Source organism: Impatiens glandulifera, chromosome 1 (assembly GCF_907164915.1).
Source record: "Impatiens glandulifera chromosome 1, dImpGla2.1, whole genome shotgun sequence".
Taxonomy (NCBI): Eukaryota; Viridiplantae; Streptophyta; class Magnoliopsida; order Ericales; family Balsaminaceae; genus Impatiens; species Impatiens glandulifera.
The window spans coordinates 4,019,429-4,035,207 of NC_061862.1; the positions used below are offsets into that span (position 1 = coordinate 4,019,429).

At 38.0% G+C, this 15,779-nt stretch overlaps 1 pseudogene; it reads right to left on the reverse strand.

The window, feature by feature from the left end:
* The window catches only part of LOC124927928, a 35,984-nt pseudogene extending 31,363 nt beyond the window's left edge, over positions 1-4,621 (reverse strand).
* Positions 4,622-15,779: the final 11,158 nt, after the last annotated feature.

A 15,779-nucleotide genomic window follows, 5' to 3' on the forward strand; every position in this document is an offset into this window, starting at 1 on the left:
TATCATCTGCTTCTTTGTGTTCAATGCTTGGCTTAGTAATTTCCTTTAATCACCAACTCCCCTCTTATAATAATATTGAATCCCTGTTTTCACTTCATCTGACAATGTGGGACAACACACTTTTTTGTCATTATTGAGGCTAATGGTTTTTCTTCTTCTTTTATTTAAAGAATAGGATAATTCAATAATATTTTTAAGAATTTGATATTTTAAGTATATTATTTTATCAAATGTTAATAACAAACTATTAAAATGATTTATTAGTATAGCTCCAATAAAAAGAGTTTTATTTTAAACATTTGATTTTCACTAAGAACTATTTAAATTGGATTGAAGTTATTACTATGAGAGTGGTTATAACTCGTACTTTCAAACAAGGTATATGACTCGTATTTGATATTTAATAAACTTATGTTATAGTCATTATGACGAATGTTACTTATATTAATAGAGGCATCGACACCTTCAAGGGAGGGTCTATGTACAGCCCCTGGTAACTCAAAATAGTTTGCATGCGAATGACAATAACGACGGGGAGAAATACCACCGCTATTGAGTTATTCGGTCGATGAAGGGACCTAACGACCGTAAACTGCGTATATTTTATTTATTTATTTTCATATTATTATCATTCTAGCCGGGTAGGTTTTATAGAAATAACTTAGTGATAGTGAAGTGAAGAATTAAAGAAACTCCTGGCCTCAAAGACATGAGGATAGGAAGGGATTGCAAATATGCCTTCACCTTCTCGAGGACATGTTAATGAGTATCACTCCAGACAACTTTTGACCCTTCTTAAGATGCTTGAAGAGATGATCGCAAGTGTAAATGAGTTTACTAATGTAGCGACTAATATTTTGAATTTTATCCAAAAATCTTCGAACCTCTCGCTCATTTCGGGGTGATGTCATGGCTGTGAAGGCCGCAATCTTGCTAACGTCGACTTCTATTCCTTTTTGAGTAATCAGAAATATTATCATCTTACTAGTAGTGACACTGAAGGTGCACTTCATTTGATTTAAACAGAGATGGTATTTCCAAATCCTGTAAAGGAATTTCTCCATGTTCGTGATATGTTCAGCTCGATTCTTTGATTTGACGATGATATCATCAACGTAGACCTTGACTTTCTTGTGGATTATGTCGTGGAGAATAGTTGTGACTTATGATTGCTTTCTGATACGTAGCTCCATTATTCTTCAGTCCAAAGGGCATCACTCGATTTCAAAAGATACCGACCTCTGTGATGAAAGTAGTTTTCTCCTTGTTTTCAGGCGCCATCAGGACCTGATTATATCCCGAGAAATCATCCATTAATCTAAATTTAAAAAATACATATTTTCTATTACTGAACAAATACTATTAATAAACTAATTGAAAAAAAAACTTAAATATACATTGTAAAGTTATTTCAAATCATGTTATTTTATATATAAATTTAAGATATAAATTTTATATATATGAAAAAATATATAGCAAGTAAATTAAATGTATAAATTATTTTAAAAAAATACCTATTAATTGCAAGTGGTCTTGCAAGATAAATTTGTAAATTAATTGTGAATATTTAAAATATATAATTGTTATGTATTATAAAATATGTACATTTGAAATTACTATATTTATTATTAAGATATATGAAACTATTGTAAAATTGTTGTAGAATATATGGATAATTAAATCAGTAAAATATAAAAAGAAAATTTAATTTATAAATTAATGAAATCATGTTGAAATAATAATTTTAAATATTTTAAAAAAATATTTTTATCAACATAAATGTTAATACAATTTTTGTTAGAAAAAATAAATAAATTAATATTAAACAAGTCATTAATAAATAAGTCATTATTAAGCAAACTAGCATTTATCCTGTGCATTTGCACGAGTAATAATATAAAAAAACCCGTGAAAAAGTTATTACGGTAAAAATGTGATAGCATTTTTCATTTTATTTTTAACCGTTTTAAATTTAAGGGCGGGTTAACCCACAATTCGACTCAAGTATCCATTTACTCTCACATTGCAGAACGATCTGAAAACAATTGATACAGTTTGATTCTTCAACTCATTTAGTTTCACCTCTAGAGTCCACTTCTTACTCATACTACGAGTGAAAGAAAAAATGTAAAGACTATCATTAAAATACCCCAAACGAGACTTACAATATCCATATGAATTATGTCCCTTATCTCTATAAATATGATGAAACTCTTCCATTATTGCTCACTAATAATATTTAAATCTGTAGCGCAGAGTCAAAAGAGAATTATGACTGATTAAAAACTATTGATGAACTACCGCGTTCATCAAATTTGGTGTTGAATTTAAAATATAAAGTGTTATTAGCCTATTTGATTAAAAAATTGTACTTGTTTTGTTAGGTTGCAAGTTCGAACCATAACTATATAATTTTTAATTTTATTTTTAACCGTTTCAAGTTTTTTGAACGGGTCAACCCACAATCCGACCCAAATATCAATTTACTCTTACATTAATATCCAAATTAACCACAGCTCTCGACCTGACAATCCGGACACTTTAAAACTTAAGCATCATTATATATATATTTATATATTAGTTAGTTAAAAATTTGAACTTTTATTGTTAAAATCTCTCGCGTTCATCAAATTTGGTGTTAAATCTTAAATATAAAGTGTTGTTAGCTTAGTTGGTTAAAAGGTTGTACTTGTTTTGTTAGGTTACAAGTTCGAAACATACAAATAACATTTTTAATTCTATTTTTAACTGTTTTAAGTTTATGGGTGGGTCAAACGACAATCCGACCCAAGTATCCATTTAATCTCAAATAATCATCCAAATTAACCATAGCTCTCGACCCAGCAATCCAGACACTTTAAAAATTAAGCATCATTATATATATAGATTAGTTAGTTAAAAATTTGAACTTTTATTGTTAAAATGTCTCGTGTTCATCAAATCTGGTGTTGAATCTTACATATAAAGTGTTGTTAGCCTAGTTGGTTAAAAGTTTGTACTTATTTGGTTAAGTTGCAAATTCAAAACATACAAATAATATTTTTAATTTTATTTTAACCGTTTAAGTTTATGTGCGAGTCCACCCACAATCCGACCCAAGTATCCATTTACTCTCAAATAAATATTCAAATTAACCATAGCTCTTGACTCGGCAATCCGGACACTTTAAAAATTAAGCATATTTATAATAATTATTATAAAATACAATATCATAAATAAAATCTGCAATACAAATAATGTTGTAATATGTATTATAATATTAATAATATTTTTCAATAATATATATTGAAAGTTGAAACAAAATACTTCTATTTATAAATATATCTATAAAAGAGTGACAACATAAATTATAAAATTTGCAACTTAAGAATAACATATTTGATTTGTGTAATACTACGTTAGTTCATAAACACTTATTTTAATACTTTTTAAAGTTGAAAAGAGCATTTTTTTTTTTAAATCTGATTTTTTTTAGTGTAATCTTGTACTAAGACAACCACAATTGAGAGATCTAATATTTGACTTAGAGTTGCCCATCATATTGTGATGTAATAATATTACGTTATTATCGGTCACCGAAAAATTGGTCGACATTAAACACATATTTTTTTTAGTATGTTTTAAACACTGAGTCTGTATCTATTTTCTAAAATCACCATCTACTCAAATTTCTTTATCCCAAAAAATTATAAATAAATTATAATTTCAATATTTTATTTATTTATTTTATAACAAAATAAGACAATCAATCCAGCAAGAAGAAAGTCAGATCCTGGACCGGGTATGGTTATTGATAATTCAAGAGCAGCTTAATTTCAAACTTTGATCTCAAAACAACAAATAATCAACAGTTTTCAAATATAGAAACAACCAACCTATAATAGTTTTGGCTATCCATCTGTAAATCTCTCAAGTACACTCAGGAACAATGATAAGAAAAAACAAACAGTTTATAATCTACTATTGGGGGTGGGGTGTAAGTTAAGATATCACTTTAAGTTTTCTAACTTCAGCATCTTCTTCTTCTTGCTGCTTTTGAATAATAAGGCCATCTTGGGTTAAGTTTTCTAGCTTCAGCTTTAGCTTCTTCTTCTTCTTGCTGCTTTTGAAGAATAAGGCCATCTTGGGTTGCGGCTGGGTCAAGATCCCAACATCATTGTGGCAGATCATCAGTCTTCTCTGCACCTCTAATTCGCCAACAAGGAACACAATGTGAGAATCACAACATTCCCTTCTTCAAAACCCTACAAATGGAACCCTTATCTCCGCTCCTAGGATAAATTCTAAGGCATCCTCCCCGTGTTGTTTTTTCTCTGCTCAGTACATGAGAAAAGATGTTCATTTCTTCAACCACATCAATGTTTGATGTCCTAAAATTTCCACAAGATTTCGTAAAGCTAGATTCTATCCAATTCACCGACCCAAACTCCGAAATAGTTTTAGAGTTCATGTAATTGATTGCAATTTTAAAAGGTGAGACTGAAATCACTTGACGAATCAGACAGTACAGACGTGGCATACCATCTTCTTCGTCGTAAATTGCCCATATCTGCTTTGCCTTGAAGCATTTCTCAGACCTTTCATTGTCAAAGTTGTGAAAATCAGAGTTAGGAACCGTCATGTCGCATTGATGTCCTCCTCCTCACCACTGATTGAAGCTCCATTGTGCCAGAAATTGTGGCAGTGCTAGGCTGGTTAGAAACCACCACCTCTCCTTCTCCTCCTTCTCGGTTCGTTCACTAAGATCAGACAATATATTTCATGCTTCCGATAGAGGCTTAAATGCCCCATCTGTCCCAACAGTTTTGTTGCAATAAGGGTTAAATAGACAACACATCTCCGTATACTGTTTGATGAGCCTAGCCTTAACAACAAATAGTTTTAGATAAAAAATTGCATAGAATTCAGTTTCCCCTTTGAATGTTGTCTCAGATGCAACATACACATCAAATATAGCTTTCATTTCTTTTATACCCTCCAAACTTGGACAAAAAATTTGAGCTCTCAAATCATAGCTACTTGCGCCATTGTAGTCTTTATCAACAAATCTTTTCTCAACCTCCTCCCTTTCTGTCCTGCGAACCTCCTTTACCGCAATAGGAGCCTCCTCCCTTTCTGCCCTGCAAACCTCCTCCTCTACCTCCATTGTAGCCTCTTCCTCTATCGCACTGGTAGCCACCTCTTCCTTAATTTCCTTAATTTCTGTAGGAGACTCCTCTTCCGCCATAGGTGCTACCTCTACCTCCCTAGCAGCCTCCTCTTCCGCCATAGGAGCCACCTCTACAGCCATAGGAGCCTCCTCTACAGCCATAAGAGCCTCCTCCTTTTCCTCCCTAGCAGCCTCTTCTTCCGCCATAGGTGCCACCTCTACCTCCCTAGCAGCCTCCTCTACAACCATAGGAGCCTCCTTTTCCTCCCTAGCAGCCTCCTCTTCCGCCATAGGTGCCACCTCTACCTCCCTAGCAGCATCCTCTTCCGCCATAAGAGCCTCCTCTACAGCCATAGGAGCCTCCTCCTTTTCCGCCCTAGTCTAGCCGCCTCCCCTTCTGTCATGTGAACCTCCTCCTCTTTCGCCCTGGGAACCACCTCTTCGTTAATTTCCATAGATCAAACAAGAACCACAAAATTGTAAATCCAATACTCAGATTAGCATCCACAAAATTGTAAATCCAATACTCGGATTAAAACTTTTGAAATAAAATAAAACATCCGAATTGCACACTGAGGCCACAGCAGATACGCAAAACTAAGCTAATAAACCTACAGTAGTTCGATGAAAACTAATTAGATATATAAGTATCACGTCTTCCTATATCAAAGTTTCATGAATTTCAATCTAAATCAAATCAATCGCCTATCTGTAGCTGAAGCTCGCAATTGGTTCATGAATTGCATTTTGACATGAAATGAGAAACAAATGAAGGAAAAAAGAAGCTGAAACTCACTCCGGTGTAGGAAAATTGTGTCGGTTCGCAGGACAGAAAGGGAGGAGGCTGAGAAAAGATTTGTTGAGAAAGACTACAATGGTGCAAGTAGCTATGCTTTGAGAGCTCAAATTCTTTGTCCAAGCTTGGAGGGTATAAAAGAAATGAAAGCTACATTTGATGTCTATGCTGCATCTGAGACAAAATTCAAAGGGGAAACTGATTTCTATGCAATTTTTGGTCTAAAACCATATGTTGTTATGGCTAGGCTCATCAGACAGTTTACGGAGATGTATCGTCTGCTTAACCCTTATTGCAACAACAACAAAACTGTTGGGGCAGATGGGGGCATTTAACCTTCTCTTGGAAGCATGAAATATATTGTCCGACCTAAGTGAACGAACCTTGTACGATATCTGGAGAAATACAAGGTCAAAGGGTTTTGCCCCTATTTTGGTCTATCTTTTTTTTTGTTGTCCTTCATTTATCATATATTTTCTTACGATACTCCCAAACAAGGTCGGCCTAGGGTACCCCGAGTGACCCTGTCAATTGGTTATCCAAATAACCCATAAACATACAAGGCCTTATTCTAAATCATTTCTTTCTTTTAATGAAATTATTCTAAATATTTGCTTTGTTATTGACAATTAATTAAATCTTTTTTTTCTATGAAAGGGGTGATTCCTTTTGGACAAAATGCACAACTTGTAACGTTCGGTATAAGTATCTCCTGAATTTTCCTGCTCCTGAAAACTGCTATGCAAATCAACTTGGGACTATTACAGATATCCCAACCACAAATGGAGTCGTTGTATCTAAATCTAAGCGGAAATCGTATTCTGGATCTTCAGTGGAGGTTGTTGATACAGATATAACCATTCCTCTCGAGGAACACCCTATAGGGAATGGCAATAAAAACACGAGATCTCTTCACGAGCCTTCCAAACTGGGCAAGCCCTCAAGGAGAAAGAGTCTTGATGACACATGCGTAGAAACATCTTAAATAATCTATCAGATATGGGACCATCAATGTCAATTTTTGACTCAAAAAAGTTATTAATTAATAGGGCATTGTCTGAATTAAGAAAGAAGTTGCCAGAGATAAGGAAAGCTGATGCTGAAGTAGCTGCACTGAAGAAAAACCTAGCAAATTTACCTCAGAAAGAAGCAGCAGCAGCAGGAAAATCAGTAGGAGAGGTGGTGGTGTCTAACAAGCCTAGTACTGCCGCAATTTCTGGCACAGTTGGACTTCAATCAGTGGTGAGGAGGAGGGCATCAATGCGCATGAAGGTTCCTATCTCTGATTTTCACAATTTTGACAATGATAGGGCTGAGCAATGCTTCAAGGCGAAGCAGATATTGGCGCTCTATGATGAAAAAGATGCTATGCCACGTCTGTACTGTCTGATTTCAGTCTCACCGTTTAAACTGCAATTAGTTACATGAACTCCAAAACTGATGCGGAGTTCGGGTCAGTGAATTGGATAAAATCTGGATTTACGAAATATTGTGGAAAATTTAGAACATCTTTTCTCATGTATTGAGCAGAGAAAAAATAAAACGGGGAGGATGCCTTAGAATTTATCCTAGGGGCGGGGATATATGGGCCATATACAAGAACTGGTCATCGGAATGGAACAGGGAGACCCTCTTTGAAGTTAGGCATCAATATGAGATGGTGGAAGTTATGATGGATTATGATGAAGAAGATGGGGTTTGCATGAGTCCACTGGTGAAAGTAGATGGTTACAGGACTGTGTATGGGAGGAACCCAGATAAGGGTTCCATTAGTTGGGTTTTTGATGCGGTGCGAGTCGAAGAGGCGTTTATGCGAAAGTTGCAGCATCCGAAAATATCTCGCAAGTGTCAGATTTCGACGATTGCCTAGTGTTTTTCGGGCGGAAACGTTTAGGGGCTCAAAATCGCATTTTTATTAGTTTCGGGTGTTTTTTGCAATTTATTAAAAGTTGTTTATTTCTTTTTCAAGCTAGGGTTTGAGTATTTAAAGGATCTTAAAACACTTTGTTAGGGGAAGATTATTAATCAGAAAACGAGGTTTCCTCAATATCTATCGACTTTCGGTATTCGTAAGAATCAAGGAATCTTGATAAAGGTTCATCCTAGCCACGCACGCTGCATCAGTCGGTGATGCGGTGCGAGTCGAAGAGGCGTTTATGCGAAAGTTGCAGCATCCGAAAATATCTCGCAAGTGTCAGATTTCGACGATTGCCTAGTGTTTTTCGGGCGGAAACGTTTAGGGGCTCAAAATCGCATTTTTTATTAGTTTCGGGTGTTTTTTGCAATTTATTAAAAGTTGTTTATTTCTTTTGCAAGCTAGGGTTTGAGTATTTAAAGGATCTTAAAACACTTTGTTAGGGGAAGATTATTAATCAGAAAACGAGGTTTCCTCAATATCTATCGACTTTCGGTATTCGTAAGAATCAACGAATCTTGATAAAGGTTCATCCTAGCCACGCACGCTGCATCAGTTGGTATCAGTTTCCAGTCGACCCTGAGGTATGCCGCCCCGAAGACAGCCGCGCAACCCTACCCCTGGTGCTGATGATGGTGACCTTGCTGAGTTGCGACGTGAAAACGCTGAGTTTCGCCGTGATAACGACGATTTGAGGCGGCAGGTTGAATGGTTGACGCAACGGATGGATGCATCTATGCACATGCACCACCCTGAAGATGATGTTACGATGACAGATGAAAACCCTCTCGGTGGTCTTCGGAATCGATCCCCTGAACGCCCCAATCATCGCTGGGAGCAGACTTTCAGGGTGGACATCCCTAAGTTCGATGGTAGTCTATCACCGGAAGAGTTTATTGATTGGCTTTCTCAGGTTGAAGAGATTCTGGATTTCAAGGAAGTTCCTGCAGATCGTCGTGTACCCCTTGTTACGATCCGCTTACATGGTCGTGCACAAGCATGGTGGCAGCAGTTGAAACAGACACGTGTTCGTCATGGTAAGGCAAAGCTCACGAATTGGGACAAATTCAGGAAGCATATTAGGGCTGCGTTTCTACCATATAATTACGAACGTAACCTGTACCAGCGGTTCCAGAATCTTCGTCAGGGTTCTCGTTCCGTGGATGACTATTCCACTGAGTTTTACACCTTTGTGGCTCGTGTTGACCTGTCTGAGTCCCCTCTCTAGTTGGTTTCTCGCTATATTGGTGGCCTTCGCCTCCAGTTGCAGGATATTTTGAATATGTTTGATCCATTGACTGTTTCTGAGGCACATCAGCGTGCTTCACAGGCTGAGAAACAGCTAGCCAGGCGCGGTTCGGGTAGCTTTGGAAAACAGGTTGTCCCCACTAGTGGCATTGGTTCTTCTTCCCAGTCGGCCCATCCCACCCCAGCCCCCTCTCGCGGCACTACAGCCCCCCTGCAGGGACGTCCCGGTGGCTTGCGTTGTTTCAATTGTGGTGAAGTTGGCCATCGCCAAGCAGAGTGTCGCAACCCAAAGTCCACCAATCGTGGTCTTTTTACTGAGGTGGATGATCCTGACTCTACTCTTCCTTCAGATTCAGCCCCAGTGTATGATGTTTATGATGATGAGGCAACGGAGGAGTATGTTTCTGGTGATGTTGGCCCCCTTTTGGTGATTCGTCGATCATGTTTAACCCCTCGTGCTCCTGACAACGAGTGGTTACGCAATAATCTGTTCCATTCCACTTGTACCATCGGTGGCAAAGTTTGCACCTTCATCATTGATGCTGGGAGTTGTGAGAATGTGATTTCTGAGGTTGCAGTTTCGAAGCTGGGTCTGTCCACTGAACCTCATCCCAAGCCTTATCGCTTGTCCTGGCTGAGTCAAGGTACGGATGTTACAGTTTCGAAGCGCGTACTTGTTAATTTTTCCATTGGTTCCCATTATCGTGATGCTGTATATTGTGATGTGGTTCCTATGGATGCTTGTCACCTTTTACTTGGTCGCCCTTGGCAGTTTGATCATTCTGTTATACATGATGGGCGTGCTAATACCTACACGTTCTTATTTCATGGTACCAAGATTGTGTTGATGCCAAATCAGCCCAAGAAGGGTGCTGCCCCCACTCATCATGCGTCCCCCCCTGCCACCTTGTTGTCTCGGGGTCCTTTTCAGACCGCCATGGTCGAATCAGGCATGGTGTTTGCTCTATTTTGTTCGCTGATTACCTGTGGTGCTAGTTCTGAGGTGCCTATTCCAGTGCAGCCGCTGTTACAGGAGTTTGCAGATGTTTTTCCTGAGAATCTGCCTTGTGCCTTGCCTCCTTTGCGTGATATCCAGCATCACATTGACTTGGTTCCAGGTGCTGCCCTACCCAACCGTCCTCATTACCGCATGAGTCCCAAAGAACATGAAGAGTTGCGTAGACAGGTGGAGGACTTGCTGGCTAAGGGACACATTCGAGAGAGCCTTAGTCCCTGTGCTGTCCCGGCCCTTCTTACCCCAAAAAAGGATGGGTCTTGGCGTATGTGCATTGATAGTCGTGCTATCAACAAGATTACAGTGCGTTATCGGTTTCCTATTCCCCGGTTGGATGACTTGTTGGATCAGTTGGGTGGTGCTTCTGTGTTCAGCAAATTGGATCTCAAGAGTGGATACCATCAGATTCGTATTCGCATGGGTGATGAGTGGAAGACTGCCTTTAAGACTCGTGAGGGCTTATATGAGTGGCTGGTTATGCCGTTTGGTCTGTCGAATGCTCCTAGCACCTTTATGCGTGTGATGAACCAGGCTCTTCGCCCTTTCATTGGGAAGTTTGTAGTCGTTTACTTCGACGACATCTTGATTTACAGTGACAGCGAGGTAGCACACCTCTCCCATCTTCGTGAAGTGTTATCTGTTCTACGGCGTGACAAGTTCTATGCTGCTTCCTCGAAGTGCACATTTCTTACTGATTCTACCCAGTTCCTCGGTTATGTGGTGTCTCGGGAGGGCCTGAAAGTGGACCCGAGTAAGGTACTGGCTGTCAATCAGTGGCCCAGCCCCTCTTCGATCACTGAAGTTCGCAGTTTTCATGGCTTGGCTTCCTTCTATCGGCGTTTTATTCCTCACTTCAGTAGTGTTACGGCTCCTATCACTGATTGTATGAAGGGGGTTAAGTTCTTCTGGACGGATGATGCCGAGGCTGCCTTTGTTGAGATCAAGCACCGACTCACTTCAGCCCCTATTTTGGTTCTTCCTGATTTTTCCCAGCCATTTGAACTACATTGTGATGCTTCGAAATTGGGTATTGGGGCTGTACTTAGCCAATCTGGGCGTCATGTTGCTTATTTTAGTGAGAAACTGTCTAGCGCTAAACTTCGTTTCAGTACCTATGATATTGAGTTCTATGCTATTGTCCAGGCAGTCAAACACTGGCGTCATTATTTATTTCAGCGGGAGTTTGTCTTATATACGGATCATGATTCCCTCAAGCATCTTGGTGGTCAGGACAAGATTTCTCATCGTCATGCTTCGTGGGTCTCTTATTTACAGCAGTTTACTTTTGTGATTAAACACAAGGCTGGTGTGTCTAATCGCGTGGCTGATGCTTTGAGTCGTCGTCATGGGCTGTTGGCGGAGATGCGTGTCCATGTACCCGTCTTTGATTCGTTTGTGGACCTCTATCGTGATGATCCTTTCTTTTCTCAGGTCCTCATTCGCATCCAACAGGGGGATTCGAGGGACTTTGTCTTGGAGGATGGGTTCCTTTTCCGCGGTGTGCAGCTGTGCATTCCAGATTGCAGCCTGCGTTTGAGGATGATTCAGGAACTCCACAAAGAAGGCCATGTTGGGCGTGATCGTACCTTCCAGCTTCTTGCAGCTTCTTATTTCTGGCCTTCGATGCGCAAAGAGGTGGGGCGTTTTGTTGCTCGTTGTCGTGTTTGTCAGTTGGCTAAGGGCGCTTCGACTAATGCCGGGTTATACTTGCCTCTGCCTATTCCCACTCAACCATGGTCTGATGTCAGTATGGATTTTGTCCTTGGGCTGCCACGTACCCAACGTGGTTCTGATTCGATTTTTGTGGTGGTTGACCGATTCTCGAAGATGGTTCATTTCATTCCCTGCAAGAAAACCTCTGATGCTGTGGCTGTTGCACAGCTTTATTTCAGGGATGTGTATCGCCTTCATGGACTTCCTGCCTCCATAGTTTCTGATCGGGACACTCGCTTTGTGAGTCACTTTTGGAGGAGTCTTTGGCGTTTGGTTAATACTCAGCTGAATTTTAGCAGTGCCTATCACCCGCAAACTGATGGCCAAACTGAAGTTGTTAATAGGTCTTTGGGGAACCTTCTGCGCAGTTTAATTGGGGATCATCCTAAGGCTTGGGATCTGAAGCTGCCTCAGGCCGAGTTTGCTCACAATCATGCTGTTAATCGCTCCACTGGTTTCAGTCCTTTCCATGTGATTTACGGGCTGTCTCCGCGTGCTCCTCTTGATTTGTTAGCGCTGCCCAGCAAGGTGCGTCCTCATTCCACTGCTGCGGATTTTGTTGGTCAGTTGGCTCAGGTTCATCAGACCACTCATGACCGCTTGGTTGCTGCTACTGCCAAGTACAAGGAGACGGCTGATTCGAGAAGGCGTGCTGTTGATTTTGAAGTTGGTGACTTTGTGTGGGCTATTCTGACTAAGGATCGTTTTCCAGCTCATGAATATAGCAAGCTTGCTGCTAAGAAGATTGGTCCTGTTGAGATTGTGGAGAAGATCAACCCCAATGCTTATCGTTTACGCCTTCCCAGCCATGTGCGTACCTCTGATGTGTTCAATGTGAAGCATCTTGTTCCTTTTGTGGGTGAGTCTTCTTCTGATGAGGATGATGCGGTTCCAGATTCGAGGACGAATCTTTTCTACCCTGGGGGGAATGATGCGGTGCGAGTCGAAGAGGCGTTTATGCGAAAGTTGCAGCATCCGAAAATATCTCGCAAGTGTCAGATTTCGACGATTGCCTAGTGTTTTTCGGGCGGAAACGTTTAGGGGCTCAAAATCGCATTTTTTATTAGTTTCGGGTGTTTTTTGCAATTTATTAAAAGTTGTTTATTTCTTTTGCAAGCTAGGGTTTGAGTATTTAAAGGATCTTAAAACACTTTGTTAGGGGAAGATTATTAATCAGAAAACGAGGTTTCCTCAATATCTATCGACTTTCGGTATTCGTAAGAATCAACGAATCTTGATAAAGGTTCATCCTAGCCACGCACGCTGCATCAGTTTTGAAGAAGGAAAAGTTGAGATTCTCACATCGTGTTCCTTCTTGGCGAATTAGAGGTGGAGAAAGGACTGATGATCTGCCAGAATGCTGTTGGGATCTGGACCCTGCCGCCACCCAAGATGGCCTTATCCTTCAACAGCAGCAAGAACAAGAAGAAGCTGAAGCTGGGAAACATAAAGTGATATCTTAACTTACATTCCATCCCCCAATTGAAAAGATTATGAACTGTTTGTTGTTTCTTATGATTGTTTGTTCCTAACAGTGTACTTGAGTGATTACAGATGGATGGCCAAAACTATTATAGGTTGTTTCATTGTTGTTGATGATGTTTTTGATTTTGACATGTGAAAATTATTCTACATGTCAAATTAAAGTTGAACAGTGGGTTAATTTCCTTTTCCCTGTGGTTGACTTGATTTGAGATAGAAAATACAAATATGAATGAATTTATATTTTATAATTGATGTATGTTTGTCTTTATCTTTCAATGAGATTTGATCTTCAACTTACAAATAATATATAGTCTTGTTTGTTGTTGCTCCGCTCCAGCTAAATGAAATTTCTTGGCAGTAAAACTAATAAATAAGACAAATCCTCTTTAGGTGTGAATGTCTTTATTCTTGAATTTCTTGATTCAAACCATATTAATTGTGTTCTCTTATATAGAGCACATTATATATATCTTTGTTTTAATAATCATATTCAAGAGAATACTTTAAGTGTAAAGAGATATAATTGTGTATGTAACAACTAAACTATAAATTAACGGTTAATATTGAAAATTAAATCTTTTTTTTTATTTTGGATAGATTAATGTTTTTTTATGAACTTTTATAATTAATCATAGATTCATAATGTTTAACATAATATTATAAAACAAATAATTAGGATAATAAAAATATATAAAAAGTAGCATATTCAAAAGAAGCTAATGCATTTTTCTAATCAAAAATTATATTTTGTAATAAAATAAAATAAAATAAACAAATGAATTAAAAAATAAATCGAAATAAAACATAAATCTCTCCTCAAGGGGGGAATTTGAGGAGATGACCCTCAATAATGCAATAATGTCTTAAATGCGGAAAGTGCAGAGTTAAAAAAAAAGCGCTAGTGACCCATTTTACTGTTTTTAGACGAAAATGCCCCCGTTGCGTCACGCAACCTCAGTTATTTTATTTTTTATTTTTCAAAAAATTTTAATTATGAATTTTTTTGGACGAAAATACCCCAGTTGCGTCACGCAATCGCGAGACGAAAAAAAATAGAAAAAAATAATAAAAATTTGGTTGCGTCACGCAACTAGAGTTGCGTTACGCAAGGGTATAATTGTCATTAAAAAAAGAGGGTCAACAACGCTATTTAAATTATGCACTCACACTATCCGCTATTCACCCTATCAGTGAGGTCATTTCCTCAAATTTCATTTCCCCTCACGGAAGGATAATCTATTGTGATAGTTTAAAATGAGTACATATAATGATTGATTGAACATTCTAAATTAATTTGTAAGTTTTTTAAAAACTTCACCTTGTTAATGAGAAAAAAAGTTAAAAAAAATGTTATTAATACCCCTACTCTTTTTAACAATAATTTTTTAAGATTATCACTGCTAGTGATTCATCTGGCCTTGTTTGGTTTCTCTCAAAAGTATTCGATTATTGGGAAAAAATTAGAGCACATTGTCCCGAACTATTTCCAGTTCTTATATTAGCACATTAGCCTTTGGTACTCTAATGTCTTTTTATCGACATTTTTCGAAACGTTCAGACTCGATAATTTACGCCCTAGAACTCACTTTTCTCTCGAATCTCGAATGAGATAAGAACCAAAATAGTGAGTGCGACTATAATTAAATTTTAATTTGTCAATGTTTTGCTAAGTCTTGTGGCCTACATTTATATTGAATCTCGTAAAACGAGACGAGGAAATGACTCTCTCGAATTTGCCTAAGTGTGTGATGATAAACCACAAATAGGACTTAAACAAAATTATACTAGCTTTGACTCTTTTAAAGTTGTTACTTAATTTACTCATCGAGAAATTAGGCAGGAAAAATATATTTTTTTTAGTCAAACACGACTTAGAAATTTTGATTTGGTCCGGTGTTTGGTTACACGTGAGAAAAGTCATCAATATTATGTCTCAAGTGCCCACCGAAGTGAATAATCTCTACTACAAACGTTATGTCATTTTTTGAAAATATGATTTTTATACTTTTATTTGATAATTTATTCAAATCATATCCACATGTCTAAGGCTCTAGCTTATTTCCTAAACTAGATTTAATTATTGTACTCATATATTCTTAAGGCATGTGTCTGGGTTCATCATTTTGTGAGAACCCACTTGTGATAAATTCAAACTCACTTATGAGTTGTGAATAAGAAAGGGTAGGAACCTGTAAAGATTGCAAAAATATGATTTAGCTTTTCAAAGAATTTATATTTTAATTTATAAAAATGAAGAATTTTATTTTTTTGAAATTTTTAATGTTGGTTGAAGCTTTAATGGAGGATTGATATCCAAGCTCTCTCGCTTTTAAACTTTCCCACCCCTGAAATAAAACTCTATGATGATTTTTTTAAATGATTCATGCAATAATATTATGAATGGATAGTCGTTTACACATAACGACAAAAACACTAAATTTATAAAAAAAATCACACA